The sequence below is a fragment of the Rhea americana genome, unplaced genomic scaffold (assembly GCF_003343005.1).
Source record: "Rhea americana isolate MKP2758 unplaced genomic scaffold, rheAme1 scaffold_4, whole genome shotgun sequence".
NCBI lineage: Eukaryota > Metazoa > Chordata > Aves > Rheiformes > Rheidae > Rhea > Rhea americana.
In genome coordinates, this window is record NW_028186534.1 from 3,936,802 (window position 1) to 3,952,779 (window position 15,978).

The following is a 15,978-nucleotide window of genomic DNA, read 5'->3' on the forward strand; positions in this document are numbered from 1 at the left end:
GCTAAYGAAGCATTTTTTTATCCCACTGCTGTGAGTGTGTGATGTTCTCACCGCGCTCTGCCAATCTGAGAAGAATCTGACAGGTAAGTGAAAACAAGTGCCCATACGACTCAGAATCAGCTGAGACCAAGACATTAAAAAATGAGAGCGAAAAAACAGTTGTGACCTCCTTGCTATCCACACACAGAGCGGGTGCCAAGACACCCCTGTCCAGAGCAGCCATGCGCCCATGATGCCCCTCCTGGAGGAAACAGCACAGCCTCGCTGCCTCGTTGCACACCCACAGGCCCCTGTGCCAGCAGCAGCTCTCAACCAGCCCAACCTGCGCACACAGGATTTCTGCCCGCTGATTTCTGTGCATTTTTTTAATGTGCATATTGSTTGGTCTCTGACTCTCTAGCTTCTGGTCTCCATGGTATGAAAAACATCATCAGTCCTTTTGTATAGGGACAGCGTCAGTGGYCAGTCGCTGGGCCCAGGTGCCTGGTATCAAAGAGTCCGAGCAGGAGCTCCCCATGCCCTGTAGGGTTACCAGACCCTACCAGGCAACTGCCACTTTCTGCTGCTTTTCTCCTGGGCAGCTTAAGATCGCTCCAGTGTGTTGGGCTGGCTGCAGCTCCAGGGAGGAACTTTTCTGACATCCCACCACTTTGTAGACTGCTGCATCTGGGTTTCATACGTGAGTATGGAGAGAGCAACCAACAGTGACAGCAATCATCTACCTGCTCCTGCAAATGCTTCAAAACTCCCCCAGCATCAAGGCCAGAGCTAGGGTCCACAGGGTGCAAAAGTGCATGGGCAAAACCAGCTTGCACATAACATATCATCCCAGGTTGTCTCCAAGGAGAGCTGAGATCATCTCTTTTCCGAGTGTCTGACACGGAAAATGCTACCTATGTAATGGTTGGGAAATTTTGCAGCTCCAGTAAAGGGCTGGATCAGCTACTGTTCTGGGGGCTATCTGATCAAAGCTCCGAAAACCCAGACCCAGCAAAGTGAAGTCAGGACACCCTGGCAACCATAACATGTAATTTTCTTGCTTGGAAGGGTGTGTGCCTCAGCTTGACTGGAGCCCCTGTGTTTTCAGTTTGTTCACTTTCTTTCCAAGACCAAAATTGAGATAGAAATTGAGCATYTGGCACCAGTACACAGGCGGGTTTTTCACTGCTGCACAGGGAGGTCTTGTTCCCGTTGTTCCTCTTTTTGGTTTCCCTCAGTGCCCCAGTAGGCTCCTGTCACATTTGCAGGTCAGGGTGCCTGGTGCTCACATGCCTGGGCCCCATCAGCAGAGCGCTGGGAAAAGCCCTTCAACCTCCATCACGACAGCAAGTTTCACCTTCTCTAGCTGCAAAATGGTTTTGCTGCAGAAAAGATTGCTGGTGTTTGTTTGGCTCAGAAAAAAATAACTTGTGATAAAAGACACATTTCTTTTCCATCCCATCTGTTAAGAAGATGGAGATGTTTGGCAGCGATTTATTGTTTTTCAAGAATGTAGGGATGGGATCTCCTGAACATGATTCTCACCAGGGCTCTGTCTAGGGCATGTGAGGCCAGGAGAAGGACACTGCTCAGATGGTCATCTATCATACAGAGCCTGTAGGTGACACTAAGGACAGTTCCAGAATCATCAGCTTGGATGATTCCAGTTCTCTTCCCTGCTGAGTCTACAACAACAGTTTGTCCAGAAGAAAATGCCTAAAATTAACCATTAAGAAAGCCTTCCAGGTTTTAAAAACTCAGACTCTTGTGAGAGCAGGAAGGCAGTCCAGAAYGCAAAGACAGGCACCAGAGTTCACTAGGAGAAGCTAGGCGGGCTGTGGTCACCCTTGCAGGATAGGAGGGCTTTGGGCAAGAAAGATGTGCTTATACAGGCTCACTATGTGTTCAAATCTCTTTGCTTCACAGGGCTGGAAAACCATAGGGCCTGGTACTTCCAAGGCTCCTGGGAGAGAAGGCACCTGTCTGGACCATGAGGGCACTAACAAGTTTTAATGGCCCTGATCAAGCTCACCTGCCCTCCCCCCCCCCGCCTCTTCCTCATGGTCCAGGAGCTCTATTTAAGCTCAGCCTGGGGCCCTCAGCCCCCTGCTGTGCTGTGCTGTGCTGTGCTGTGCTGTGCTGTGCTGTGCTGTGCTGTGCTGTGCTGTGCTGTGCTGTGCTGTGCTNCTGTGCTGTGCTGTGCTGTGCTGTGCTGTGCTGTGCTGTGCTGTGCTGTGCTGTGCTGTGCTGTGCTGTGCTGTGCKRGTGTTGTTCTCTAACCTTGCCTAGCCATGGGCCTTGCTGATCCAGACCCTTGACTTGTGGACTGGTTTCCTAGCGTGACCTTGACTCTGCTTTGTTGCTGTAGACCTGCCTGGTGATCACTAGACCCGATCTGAACCCTGACCTGTGAGTTGACTTCCTACCTTGACCTTGGACCTGCTGTGTCACTGATACTGCCTCATGATCTGGACTCGGGTGTACCTAGCCACCACCTCTGGGTCTGCCCTGCTTGAGTGCTGTAGGGCTGGGGGGATCCCTGCCTTATGGGCCATGTTATCCCCCTTGGCTCCTGGTCTCCCTTCACTTAGGGAGCAAACAGCACCTGACTGGTAGAGGTAAGATGGGGTATGATCCTGAAGGTTTTGGTTTCTTGAGTGATGCTGGGTAAATCACTTTCCATGTATACTTCTCAATCTATGTTATTGTGCTGAGTGCTTGTAAAAAGGCTTTTAGGTGTGCTAATTACTGTCATGGTGTGAGAGCGAGGTGCGAACTCCCCCCATACCAAGAACTTGGGTGCTGTCCTTCCAGAGGAATATGGAAAGTTTTTTAGAAAAAGTAGGATTTCTACAACACTTGTTGGTTTCTGGCACTGAGGCTGAAATGGGCCTCAAATATTTTCACTTCTGAAATCACTTGCTCTACCTGCTCAGGAATTCCCATCCTTGGCTTCCAGTAGAACAAAAGGAGCTTGAAGAATACTTCATATTTTCATTCTTCTGCTCTCCTGTAAAGAGTCCTTGTGAATCTTTCCCAGTAAATCTCCCTTTTCTTATGGGAACTCCAAGCTTGCCCAGGTGGCTGAATCCAGGTCATCAGACTTCTGGCTCCCTAGACCTGAAGCTTCTTGGGTAATGACAGAATCATCCTGCTCAAGGAAGGTCAATGGCTGGAAAAGGAGATGATAAGGGCCATGGGATGCCTGCAGTTCTATTTTATTTCCTTAGTCTTTACCTACTCCCTGCCCCAAGTTTTATGTTGTGTGTACTCAAATATGGCTTTTACAGCCTCTTCTCTGTCACATAAGGCAGTGACTCTAGAGCCTGTAGACATACCATTGCTGCTGCTTTGTGCCAGAGCTAGGTGTCATCTGCTCCTCCTCTGTCTTAGCTCTGCTTTTATTATGGTAGAGTGTACATACTGTGGGGCCCGCATGTGCTTGACTGTTCAAAAAACAACCTTCTGCCTTTCAGACTGCTGTGTAATAACCTCAGGCTGAGCCAAGCACATATGCAAGGTATAAATGAATGGAAATCAAGAGCTCTGATTCCAAAACCATTTCCCTGGTGATATAAAGAAAGGAGTTATCTAGGCTTGGCCCATGTCTGAAACTGCAATAAGTAGATGCAAACTTTGTATTTGTTCAGGTTCTGTATCTGCTACAAGTGTTTGGTGAGTTTTTTTTTTTTAAAAGCAGGTAAGAGTCTGAGAAACTTCAGCTGAAGGTCCTGGAGAGATGTTTGTGTTGCTGTCATGGTGTCCCTTTGGAGTATTTGGTGCCCTCAAAGCTGGGAGAAGTGGGGCAGAGCCATGAAACAGGGATGCAGAAACTCAGCAAGAAGAGCCAAAGATGGYAGTAAGGAACTTGGCAATGTCTTGTTTCCATGTTGGGCCATCAAGGAAGGTTTTTAAAGGGAAAAAGAGCAGTAAAGAGCACAGTGGTCTTATGGCTAATTGGTGCTTAGAGGAAAAACAGATGAACAGACTGCTTTTGGTGCATGGCCTGTATCACACAAYCCCCTTCCTTCAAGAGACCAGAAGACTGCCTTCACTGTCATCTACCCCTTTGTCATCACTTTCTTCCTAGCATGCTATGTTCTGTGTTCTCAGGAACTAAATACGGCTCTGGCTCTGTCTATTTGATTGCCAGCCTCTCAGTGAGGCTACAGCTCCCAGGAGTGCAAAGCTTTCTGCCTGGTGCTGTGGAATGAACAGCCTCAGGGAAACATGCCCTTAACCAAGATCTCAAGGAGCCCAAATCTATCTTGTGTTTAACAACAGTGGCCAGTTGATAGAAGCAGTCGGGACTTGGAATATTGGAGATGCMTGGGGGGATGTGGCTGGAGTCAAGGCAGCGGCTCTTGTCCAAGTATCACTGTTTCAAGGATACAGGCGTCAACCAGCTGACGTGCCACACACTGTTCCTCCGTTTTGGTCCTTGCTTATCCTGCCTGCTAGCTCATGATGTTGCTGTTTTCTGAGCTCTGAGGAAAGATTTGAACATGCTTCTTGATATAAGCAGCTTTTTTCCATTCTGTTTCCTTTTGAATGTTTGTTGCTGCCTTCAGCCATAGTGTGTCTGGGCACCTTTCACAAGTGCACTGAACATGACAAGCACCTGTTATGGAGTGCATTCTTCTAGCTGCCCTGGCCCTGAAATGTGTGCATGCTGTGTAATGATTCAGCAGCATTAGGCTTTTTGCAGAAGTAAATGCGACTGCCTTGTGCTTGCATTCAAGAAGGGAGCACTTACGAGGAGTGTTTGCTGCAGTAGGATCTGAGCAGGTAAGTGGGGTAAGTTTGTTTTACCTGGGCAGTAGAAGTCCAATGTGCCCAAATACCCTAGTCATTGTAGGCCTCATCTTGAAGCAGGGCGTATCACAAAAGTGTGTTGGGAGCAGGCCACTGGACTTGGGAGAGAAGAACTGAGACTCTGAACTTGGTCCAGTGCATGTTCAGTTGTGCGCACTGGTTCGTGGGCCTGTGCTGTTACTTTGCTTTGAGCATTAGTCAGTCTGTTTTATACTGGGATGTATTTCCTTGAATATTAAGAAGTGACTGAGGCTGGGTCACTGTCCACAGCTAAACAGCAACCGCAGAGGCTGTTACTTGCAAATACTGCCCTGTGGGAGCTTAATGTCAACAAGAAGTCCAGGAACTCTCTTAAATTGTGGACTCAACTGACTGGCAATGATTTTGTTTCGGCCCAAAGATTGAAGCATGGCTGTAAACAACCCAGAGTGTTTTCCTCTGCTCACCAGCGCTACCTGTGTGTGGTTTGGGCTCTCCTGCATGTGGCAGGATGAATAGAGTTGTGTGTGATGGCAGCTGGCTGCCAAGGGAGCCTGTGCTGGCTGACTGGTGTTTGTAGGCTGATCCCAAGTTAGGGGTGGCAAAGGATAATCTCTGGGGGTTTCCACACCACAAAAAGACGACTGCTACGTGGTGCAGAAGTACCTCTCAGCCAGCCCTTGAAGAGGCTGGTGCTTTGGTGCATTGCCTCAGTTCCTAGCTCCCTCAGACAGGATGTCTGTGACTACTGGACACCTGAGTGGCTGTCCCAGTGGTGCACAACTCCCTCATGCATGTGTGCTTTGACCTACCACAGATGAATGAGAAAGTATAAATACATTGTGTGTATGGGGGAGGGAAATATACAGAAAGATAGAGAAGGAAATCAAGTCTAATCAAAGCCTTGGAAGGACAGAAATAGTGACTTGAAGTTTAACTGAATACACCCAAAATGGGAGCAATTCTCTCTCCAAGTGGAGATACGTTCCCTGTGGACTAGCTCTTCTGGACCAAGGGAATCACTGACATGTGAATCCCTGAAAATCTTGGAATTAGGACAACTCATTTGAGAATAAATGTCTTGTCTGATGCTCTGAGTGCTGGCAGCTCCAGAGTCCACGCTTTTCCGTATCAGGCCTTTGAAGTACAGGTAGATGAGCAGATTAGTGCATCTCTTCTGAAACTTTGTACTTGGGCTGTATCTGCAAAGCAAAACAAAGGTTTGAGTGTGCCTTGTGCTAACATGTGTGCTAGCATGACCTTGCCTAAGAACGGAGAGTAATGATGAGGAAATGTCAGGGGACAAACTCTTCAAGAAACCTGGGTCTATTAGGGATGATAAGCAGCTGAAGACCCTTCTGCCTTGTCTTTGCTTCTGTTGTTAATACAGTGTGCCTTTAGTAGTAGTAGTATTTTAAAACTGGCCCGTGTAGGCAAGCATCATACAATCAAGCTTTCATTTTGCAGACAGATGTCCTGGTGTTGGTCACCACAGATAGCCCTGGTAGGTAAGAAGATGGAGTTGTTTAGTGAATGAAAGGAAGGAGCCCATCTGCATTACGGGACAGCAAACACTGAGGTCACGGAGACAGCTGTTGCTTTTGGCATGTCTTTCTCTGCTCCAGTTCACTTCTATGCTTTTCTGCAAGTGGCAGACATGGAGTCTGGTTTCACCCTGGCATCCTGGCTGCTGCCTGTGTGTTGCTGCTGAGCCAGTCTCTTTGCTCTATCACAGAGCTGAGCTGGCTGCAGTGGTCTGACTGCCCCATGCCTGGGCACACGCTGCAATGAACSTGGAGGAGCTGTGTGAGCTGGGCAGAAGGTACTGTGCCTTGGCTCCCAGAAAGCACACAGCTCCCAAGCTGCTCCTTCCCCTTGGCGCGACACTGCGTGCCGTGTTTGTCCTGGGACAGTGGTGCTGGCTGGCTCCTGGCAGCACAGATGAGAGCCAGGGGATAAGGCACCCTCTGGGCCTGCACGTGTTTCCCAGCTTGACTAGTTAAAGCCCTGATGCTTCTTTCTGTTCCTGTCACATCTGTCTGCAAGACTCCTACTGTTGAAAGAAATGAAGGGTGGTGTTGCCTCAGGATCCATGTAGAAGCAGAGTGGTGCAGCTGCTCAGTAGCTGAATGTGGACTGGGAGATGGGGGTTAGAGCCTATCCATGTCTGTCAGCACCTTCTTCATCTGAAGCTCAATTGTTTCTGGTCTATCTTCCCTTTTTTAAGCTGTTTTCACTCCTTGCTTTGAAGTTCCCTCCATTTCCAAAGGAGGGATGCATTAAATCCTGCTGAATACTTATCTTTGCAGCCCCCTGCAGAACAGATTTTAAAAAAGTATATATGGACACAAAATACTCCCAAGGGGCATGACTGCAGAAACCGGTCTGCTGCAAAAGTTCTGGGAGCAACAGTTCTGGGACCAAGAGCTGAAGTGGTGAGGGGTTCGGACCTGGGGTTCTGGGGTAGGTCTCACTGTCAGTGATTTGCTCTCTTGGCTGAGCAGAGAGGAAGCATCCCAACCTGTGTGGTTTCCCAGGGGTCATGCTTCAACTGTGGTGCTCTGGCTGATCCTTGGCATTTTTCTTCCCTCTAATCAGAAACAAGTTGTCACTGTGCTGCCCAGCAGAGTCCCCTGAGCATGTCCAAGCCAAGCTGAGATGAAGCCAGTCCTGGGGACTGCAGCATCTCCCTTATGAGGAAAGGCTGCAAGAGCTGGGCCTGTTTAGCCTGGAGAAGACTGAGAAGGGATCTTAGCAATGTCTATAAATTCCTTGAGGAAAGGTGTTAAGAGGATGGGGCCTGACTCTTCAGTGGTGCCAAGCTACAGGACAAGAGGCAACAGGCACAAACTGAAACAGAGGCAGTTCCATCTGAACATGAGGCAAAACTTCCTTCCTGTGCAGGTGATGGAGCACTGGAACAGGTTCCCCAGAGARGGTGTRGAGTCTCATTCTCTGGAAATATTCAAAACCCACCTGGACACAATCCTGTCTAGTGTGCTCTAGGTGACCCTCCTTGAACAGGGAGGTTGGACTAGATGATCTCCAGAGGTCCCTTCCAACCTCAACCATTCTGTGATTCTGTAAAACTCACTTTGCACAGCTAACACCTTGGACTCCTGAGTGTGCATTGGGGAATGACAGTCTGGAACTTCACAAATTAATAAAAAGGTTATGTGATGCTGCATGTTGTGGTACTGCTGGCTCACAGTGACCAGCATTAAAATCTGTGATAACAGGTGGGAGACAATGTGCTTTCTTCTATGAACAGYGGATATGAACCTGGAGTAACTAGTATGAATGAAGTGGTTATAAAAACTATATTAGGTATGCTAAGAGCGGAACTGGTCCTCTGGCCTTCTCTGTGGATGAGAAGAAAAGGACCTGCCTGTGGAAAATGGACCCTGCCCATTCAACATGTGGGAGGATGAGGACCCTTCCAGTTTGTACAGCGTGCTAAGGGGGGAGAGCTGCAGGCTGCTGTGTTGTAGATTTTTGTGTCCATCCATGTCCTGAAGTGGTTCAGTAAATCAGTACAGCTCACCCCTGGCCTGCCGAAGCCCGTACAGCTGTCTTGTACAGATGACTGTTGAATCAATGAGGAAGGTTAATAGATTCTGACAAATATTTACCTGTTCCTCTGAGTTCACAAAAACCTCACTCCAGCCCTAGCTTTGAAGTAGAGTTCAAAGCCCCAACAACACTGACATCTCTGGGGCTGTGAGCTCTCCCTGATGTGCAAAACTGCTGCTCCGTGAGGATGGGAAGCAAGCTGCTGGCTCTCCTCAGAGAGCACCTGGTGCTGTGCTGGCATCTGGCATAATCTTTCACAGGGTCCTGCCGATTCCTCCACACTGCCAATTGTTCAGGGCCTATGTTAAAGAAACAGCCCAAAGAAAGGGTGTTCTCAGCAAAGCTGAACACGCTTCTCATGTATTTTCCCTAACCTCTGAATTATGTCAACAGAGATGGGATCGAGTCATATATCTGTGGTGTGTTTGTATTTTTAAAAAAATAGCTTGTTTGAATTGTACAAATAAATACTTCTGAAAAAGAGTCTTGTTTCTCTAAAGGAAGCTGGTAAATGCTCTGATTTCGTTACAGCACTAGGATTTGGCTTTAATTTTATATTTTACCAAGCTTAATGCTAGGGGTTTTTTGTTTGTTTTTGTTTTTCTTTTTTTAATTAAAAAGGAGTGAGAAAGCTGTTTATCCTAAGAGCAGATACAGTCCAGGCAGTGGCAGCACAATTTTTCTTTCTGTCCACCTCCTTCTTGGGCTGTAGGTAGAATTTCCATGTGCTTTCAGGTACCRGCCTTTCTGCCAAAGTACCACACTAAGAGGTGCCACTGAGGACAGTGGCTTTGTAAGACAGATACCTGTCCTCTCTGAACAGCCCTGAGACCCAGCAGTTAATTTCCCACTGCTAACAGATGATCACCCAGTCATCTGTCAGTCTGGACCTGATTTACACTGACCAAATGGTGGAGCCTTCCATCCCTTCATCCCACCTTGTTAAGGGGTAGAATGGACCACTGTCCATTCATTGGGGACCATTCTTGGGGTCCATTCTTGGCAGCATGGGACCTGCTGCCTCCATCAGAGCTGAAAAGCAACCACAATTCGTTCCGCTTCACGTCAGGGAGCTGGACTGGATCACAGTGGATCAGTAATTGTCCTGCTTGTATCTGATGCCTGACAGTCAAACCGCATCAGAAACTCCATAATAAATGCTTCATGTTTAATTGGTCCTTCTGAAGTGTTTAATCCAAATTGCTGTTCTCTTATACTTGCAGAATGCACGTGGGACCTTCCCTCCGAGCAGCCAGGAAAGCTGAACGGCACACCACAGCAAAGCAATTGTTTCCTAATCTGTCCAGAAGCTAAAGGAAACTGTCTTGGCTGGAAAGGACCTGTGATAAACCCAGATCTTGTGGCCCTGGCACCAGCAGAGTTCTAGCTTCTTTGTGGGGCAAAGCATTTCTTCRCTGGCCAGTCTTCCCAATGGCTGAACTGAGGCTTGCTTGCCATGCACCTTTGCAGTCACCTCACTGTCTTTCTCCCCACCCTGTCTTTCAGGTACCACCTCTGGTTGATTATTGCACAGTGACAAGCTCCACGACCGCGGGCCTCCTCATCTCCTGGTCTGACAAAGGTCTAAGTGTGGGACAGAGACCTACAGGGAAAGAGCACGGGCGAGGCAAACAGGAGACRTTCAGCTTGCTGAACACAGGAAATCAATAGGTAACGCACTGAACAAATCACTTGTAAAATAATAATAATTTGTTCTATTAATTTAAACTTTATAATGCTATCCAAATTAAGACCATSACAATAGGTCAACTGGATATTCAAAATGCCCTGTAAATTTATTTTGTAATTATATTTTATCTACAGAGCATTTCAGTAGTTGTTATTGCCAGGGGAAATTCAAATCACATTACATTTCATGTAATTAACCAAGCCAGTAAAGCTCAGATTAGACATTATGTATATTTATTAAATTTTGCATTTAATATTTGCAATTATATATTTGACTGAAATAGCCACAGCTGTTTGTTATATGGTTTGTACTAGTTATCCAGTCAAGAAACCATAACTGTTAACTTTSGTCCCTGCAGCAAATCAAGACAGTCAGTTCCAAATTTTACATCTGAATATATGATTCTGACTTTTTCCAGCAAACATATGGGCTAAAACTATGCATTAGTAAAGTTTAAAAAGTTCATACTTCTGAATTTGAATGAATATTCACAGACTCACAGACCACTTCCTTCCCATATTTGCTCAGTTCCAATAAACAGTAGTTTCTTCCTTTAAAAAAACAAAACAAAAAAAAMCCCCACAACTTGTACAACAGAGCAGTAGCTCAAGGGCAACCCAGCAAAAAGATTCATGGAAACTGTTACGAATTTTGCATGATGTTAAATCTGTGACTGATAATCATTATGGAAAGTGAATAAATGGAAGCAACAAATAACACGTGTAGCACATGACCAACAAATGTTAAATCACACCGAACAGGAGTTACTTATGAGTAATGAAGCTGCTTYGAAAGTACTGTCCACTAAGCCTGCAGAAAAAATACACAGTAGCTACCTCCAAAAAACAACACTGAAAATCAAATTATTTCAAATATGCAGGTGTTAGAAAGTGAGGATTTTCTTTGAATATAAAAGGCATACATCATACTGTGCAAAAATGTAAACTGAGCCAGATGTTTTAGCATGGAGTTATGCACACAACTACCATAGCTGCACTCAAAAGTTAGGTAATCAGAGATAAACATTGCTAATTAAGATCATTTTATGCCCAGATGCATGTACACTTAATATGAATCATRTATTTTTCATCTTATGCCCATTTTATCTTCTAATGGGCTGTTTAATTTGCAGTGTAGTAATTACATCTACATCTTTGAACTGTTGCTATTTTTAAGCTTTTCAGACTGTTACTGTATCCCTCTGGAACCTCACAATTATAAAACTTAGAAAGAAACTTAGGAGGGAGTAAAATATAACTGTCCTGATTTCCCGCTCAGGATATGGGAATATAAAGGTTAAGGAGCTTGCCTACAGCTGCAGAGGGAGTTTCTGTCAGAGCCACAAATTAGAACCAGATCCTCTGAATCCATATTCAGGGCCCTAATCACAAGACCATTCTCTTCTGTAAATTTAAACCTGTCATTAGTCTGCTTTGCTGAAATCTGACTGTGCAGAACAAGAAATATAAATATTTTGTAGCAGTAGGTATTAATTGGTAGCTTTAAAGTTTGCACCACTAAGAACTGAATTGGTTCTTTATTACTTTGCCCTGTGTCCCAAAATATTTTGATCTTTGGATACAACCACCAAATATGCTGAAAATTCCCTTCAGCTAAGATCATACCCTTTATTCATTTAAAGAGAGTTTGAGGGGAAATGTATGACCTGCAGAGGTTTTAATGCTGCATCCAGGGATAGTTCAGTCTGTAAAATTACCTGGGGTTAATTTCCATGATTATTTTTTTCCAAAATTCTTGGGGTTTCAGGACTGGGAAAGACCTTTCCTATGTTTGAAGAGCCACACAGGTTGTGCAACACTATTTTCTTCTGTTTCTTGATTCAGCATTTCTGCTGTAAACATACTGTCCATTCACAAGTGAGTAACCCTTAGTGGTGCATACAGCAGGAACAAGCCAGGGCCTTGTGTACAGAGCATCCCTTGCCACTAGAAAMGGGCAAAAAAGATCCAGGCCCATGTGCTGGGAAGGCTGTCACACCTGCCCGAGAGAGATGTTCAAAGGCACTGCTGATGCATGAAGGAACAAAGCAGCTCTTATTCAAGCTGACAGTGAACAGAGGAGGCAGCAAAGCTGAAAGCACTGAAGTTGAAGGACACTGTCTCAGCAGAGGGCCAAAACTATCTTAAATTTCAGGCTTAAGCTCCCATTAGGCAAAGAAAATACAGCACAAATTATGCTTAGGAAGCACCTTTCATGCAAACATCCCAGCACACTTAACAATCAAACTCAAACACAATCAATCATGGTGATGTGAGCAGAACTCCCCAAGGAAAACAGAGAGAACAAGTGAGGCTTGGAAAGAATGAGTGGCACCACCACTAAAAGCACATAGTTTCCATATGATTTTCCTTTCTCCCACTGTGGGAGTAAGAGCGGGCAGCTGATGGTCCCCTGGGCTGAAAAGCAGGCAGAACATGATGGATAAGCAGATGCTACTGGGGTTGAGGAACCCTATTAAGCTGGGAAGAGAGCAGGTCTCCCAAGTCCAGATGGGCAATTATGGTGGGATATCTCAACTCCATCAAATGTCTGGCCACAGGCTGRCTCTGCCTGTCCTGCAGGGCAGTGGGCTCTGTGAGGAGGAGGCGCAGGTCCAAAATGTTACTTGTGCTCTGGTGTCTCTAGGAGAGAGATTCAGTCTCTCTCTAACACAAAACCTAGTGCAGGTGTCTGGAAAAGTGTTCTTTGGAGTATATCTTCCCTGAAGTACAGACCAGCCTGTAAGGACYCACCTCAGCCCAAATTCAGGTCAGAAAAAGAACCAAAATCACTTTTTTTGGGGAGGGGGGAGGGGGTAAAAAATTGTGTGACTTTTCTTTCTCCTCCACACACCTTTCTTTGGTTGCAATAGCAAGCRGTGGACTTAGAAATCCCATAAAGAAAAGAATCCTCTGCCAAATTCAGGAGACTTAGTCTGAACTGAATTCTCAGCTCAAACAGTCAAGCTCCTAGGTACTTCTCCACAGCAAATCCCCAGACCTTTCACAGTTTTTTTAGTCTGGAACAGCTTAGAGCTGGAAAGCATCCTTGCTAGGACACTCATGACAACTGAAGTTCCCACAGGGTTTCATCAAAGGATTGAACAACGAAAGCTCCAGCAACCCATTCTGGGCATGGCTCTAAGGCATGATCAGCTTTTCAGTAATGACCTTGCCTCCTTGTGACAGGCAACATTTTTGGAGAGTGTCTAGCACAAAGAACTTGTGAATTGCAGCCTCCTGATATTACCCAAGAGACTTAAACCRCAGCTGCATATTCTGATGCAACATAATTTACTCAGCATCTAAGTGACAGCAGTCACAATGCAGCACCAAGAGTCTGAACCTAATGTCACAGACTTGCAAAAAGCAAGAAAAAAATAAGAAGGTCTGAATCTTATTTTCACACACACATCTTATTTTAGGCACCCAAATCTGATGTACAGTTGCCCCAGGCTCCTGACAAGATTTGCTAAGGCTCAAGTTCTCCCTCCACTGCCTGTTTATTGAGATTAGGATGACTAGGTTCCTAGATTAGGATCCTAAATTCTGCAGAAGGTATCCTTTCCACTCAATTTCCCTCATCTTTGGATCAAGTGGTCAAAGTGAAATAGACCTACAACAGAATTGCTGGGATGAGATAAATGCATTTGCTAAGTAACTAAATGCCTTAAAATAATAAAACATCAACTCAAAGCATCATTGTTCTTGCTCCAAAAGTACCTTACATATCATGGAACTGTAGGAACAGGAAAGATTTCCTCCCAACCTGCCACAGCTCAGGAGTAAGGACATTCTTACAAGGTGCATTGGATCTTATTTCAAACCTCTGCTCAGGTAGATGGGATCWGCACTTTCACATCACATGTCCAAGTCACTGCCCTGAGCTTAACAATGCTTAACAACTCCTCTTCAACTCTGTAAGTGGTGCTACATCCTCTAATACCTCTATTTCAGTGCATTTGAAGGCAAAATGTAATTTCTCAGTGAAACAATTTGTTTGAGGGTTTTGGTTCAAATTAAACCTTTAGTTCAAACAGAAAAAAAAATCATTACGTAGTCTGGAGTATTTCAGCTTGAATCAGGCAGTGATCTGGTTATAGAAGAAGATTTGAAGGTCAGCCACATCTGCTATATTTCACAAGTTAGTTCTTTTCAATATAGCTTTTATTTGTCACAGTTCTACCAGCTGGCTCTGACAACTCTTTGATAATCTTTTGCAAATCCCTCAAGCATATACCCTATTTTCTTGTTTAAGGTGTAAAAGCAGTTTCTGCAGTTTTAAAACACCTRAATTCTACTTCTCTGCTTTTCTGTTAAGGAAATGTGACTGACTTCTTAGAAGGATTATTGGCTTTGGCTGGTGGCACATGGCAGCAAACACACGGCAAGAAAAATAGAGATTTACTTTAAATCTGCAGGACACCTGGAACCCAGTTGAGTTTTGCTCACTGCACTTGCTAGAATTCATGATTTACAGAGGTAATCCTCAGACATTTCAAGCTGAGCTCAAGATAGACAAATTTCCAGCCTATGCCATCAACTCCATTCATCTGGAACAGGTGCCAAGCTTATGAAATCTTGCTGCAACATGGTAGACTCCACAGCACGCTTCATTAACAGCCAGCCAAGCAGCTTGCCATCTCCAGCTCACAGACATTGAAAACAATCTGAAGATCAGAGACTCAAACCTGTGAGGCAAAGGAGGGAAAGTTTCAAAGGCAGCTGGACTCACAGAAGGGGATTTAGGCAGACAATGCTGAACTCTGTGAAACCTGCTCCCAGGCCTTGTTATCCTCACTCATTTGAGTGAACGCAGCTGTCTGTCTTTTCTAATTCAGGGGTATGATGCTGTGGCTAGAAGTACCAGACGTGATCRTGGCAGTCTTATTAAAAACAACGTATAATAAATTGCCAAATACCATTTACCCTGGATTGCCTTCTTAGCTAAAACTTGCTGTATCTACCAGAGTTTCCTCTATGTCAATTGACTTTGATGCATCCTTCTGCTCTTTCAGCCTAGATGTTGTCATAGATTCGCTGATGATGACTGAAGAAAAAGGCTTTGGAATGCACTCTGGTAAGAAACGTTTTCTACTCCTGTCTCTGACAGATTTTTTTTTTTCTTTCTCATATTTTCATCACCAAGGCCATTGGTATGAATACAGGCTCTTTGTTCACTTAGCAGTTCCTCTGCTCAGCACTGCTTTTTATTTTTTAAAAAAAAAAAAAACTCAGTTGAAATGACAGCACCAGCAGCTCAATRGATTAAATAGGTCTCAAACACCATACGGTGACAGTGAGGCAATGCTCAGACAACACTGCTTTCGGCTGTGAGCACGAGYGGTGAGAAGTGGAGGAGTCCTAGAGCTCCAGAAACACCTTCTCCCACTACCTTAAGGCCCAGAAAAAAATCCTGAAGTCCTACTGAATGAGCAAATTCTCAGATTTTCTCTTGAATGTTTTAGCAAGAAATACGCTCTTTAAGGGGAGCCAGGTGCATGACGCTGGCAGGGATGGGTACCACTTTACGGCAGAGGTGAATTACCCTGGTGGCCCACTGAGTGTGTCTGTCCTCATTTCTGCTCTGGAAGCAACCGAGCAGGTGGTAAAGATGCAAAAAACMACCTAGTTCTCATTTTGACAGGTTCCAGTGGGAAACTGAAGTAAACGCGAGCTTTTGCGTACACGGTTTACTCTGTGGCGTACACTGAAGACCTCGCTAGGTTTAAGAAACGTTTCTCCGTGGCCTCTCGGATGCGTTTGGAGCCGACGCTCCATTTTACGGCGTCCCCCGCGCGCTGGCGGGGACTCAGCCCAGCACCGGGCCGGGCTGCGCTGCGCTCGGCAGTCCCGGCGCTCCCGTCCCTTGCTGCGGGACAACGCAGGTCCCAGCAGGCCTCCCGCGCTGCTGTCGCGCCGGTGGCGGCGCCGACCCCGGGC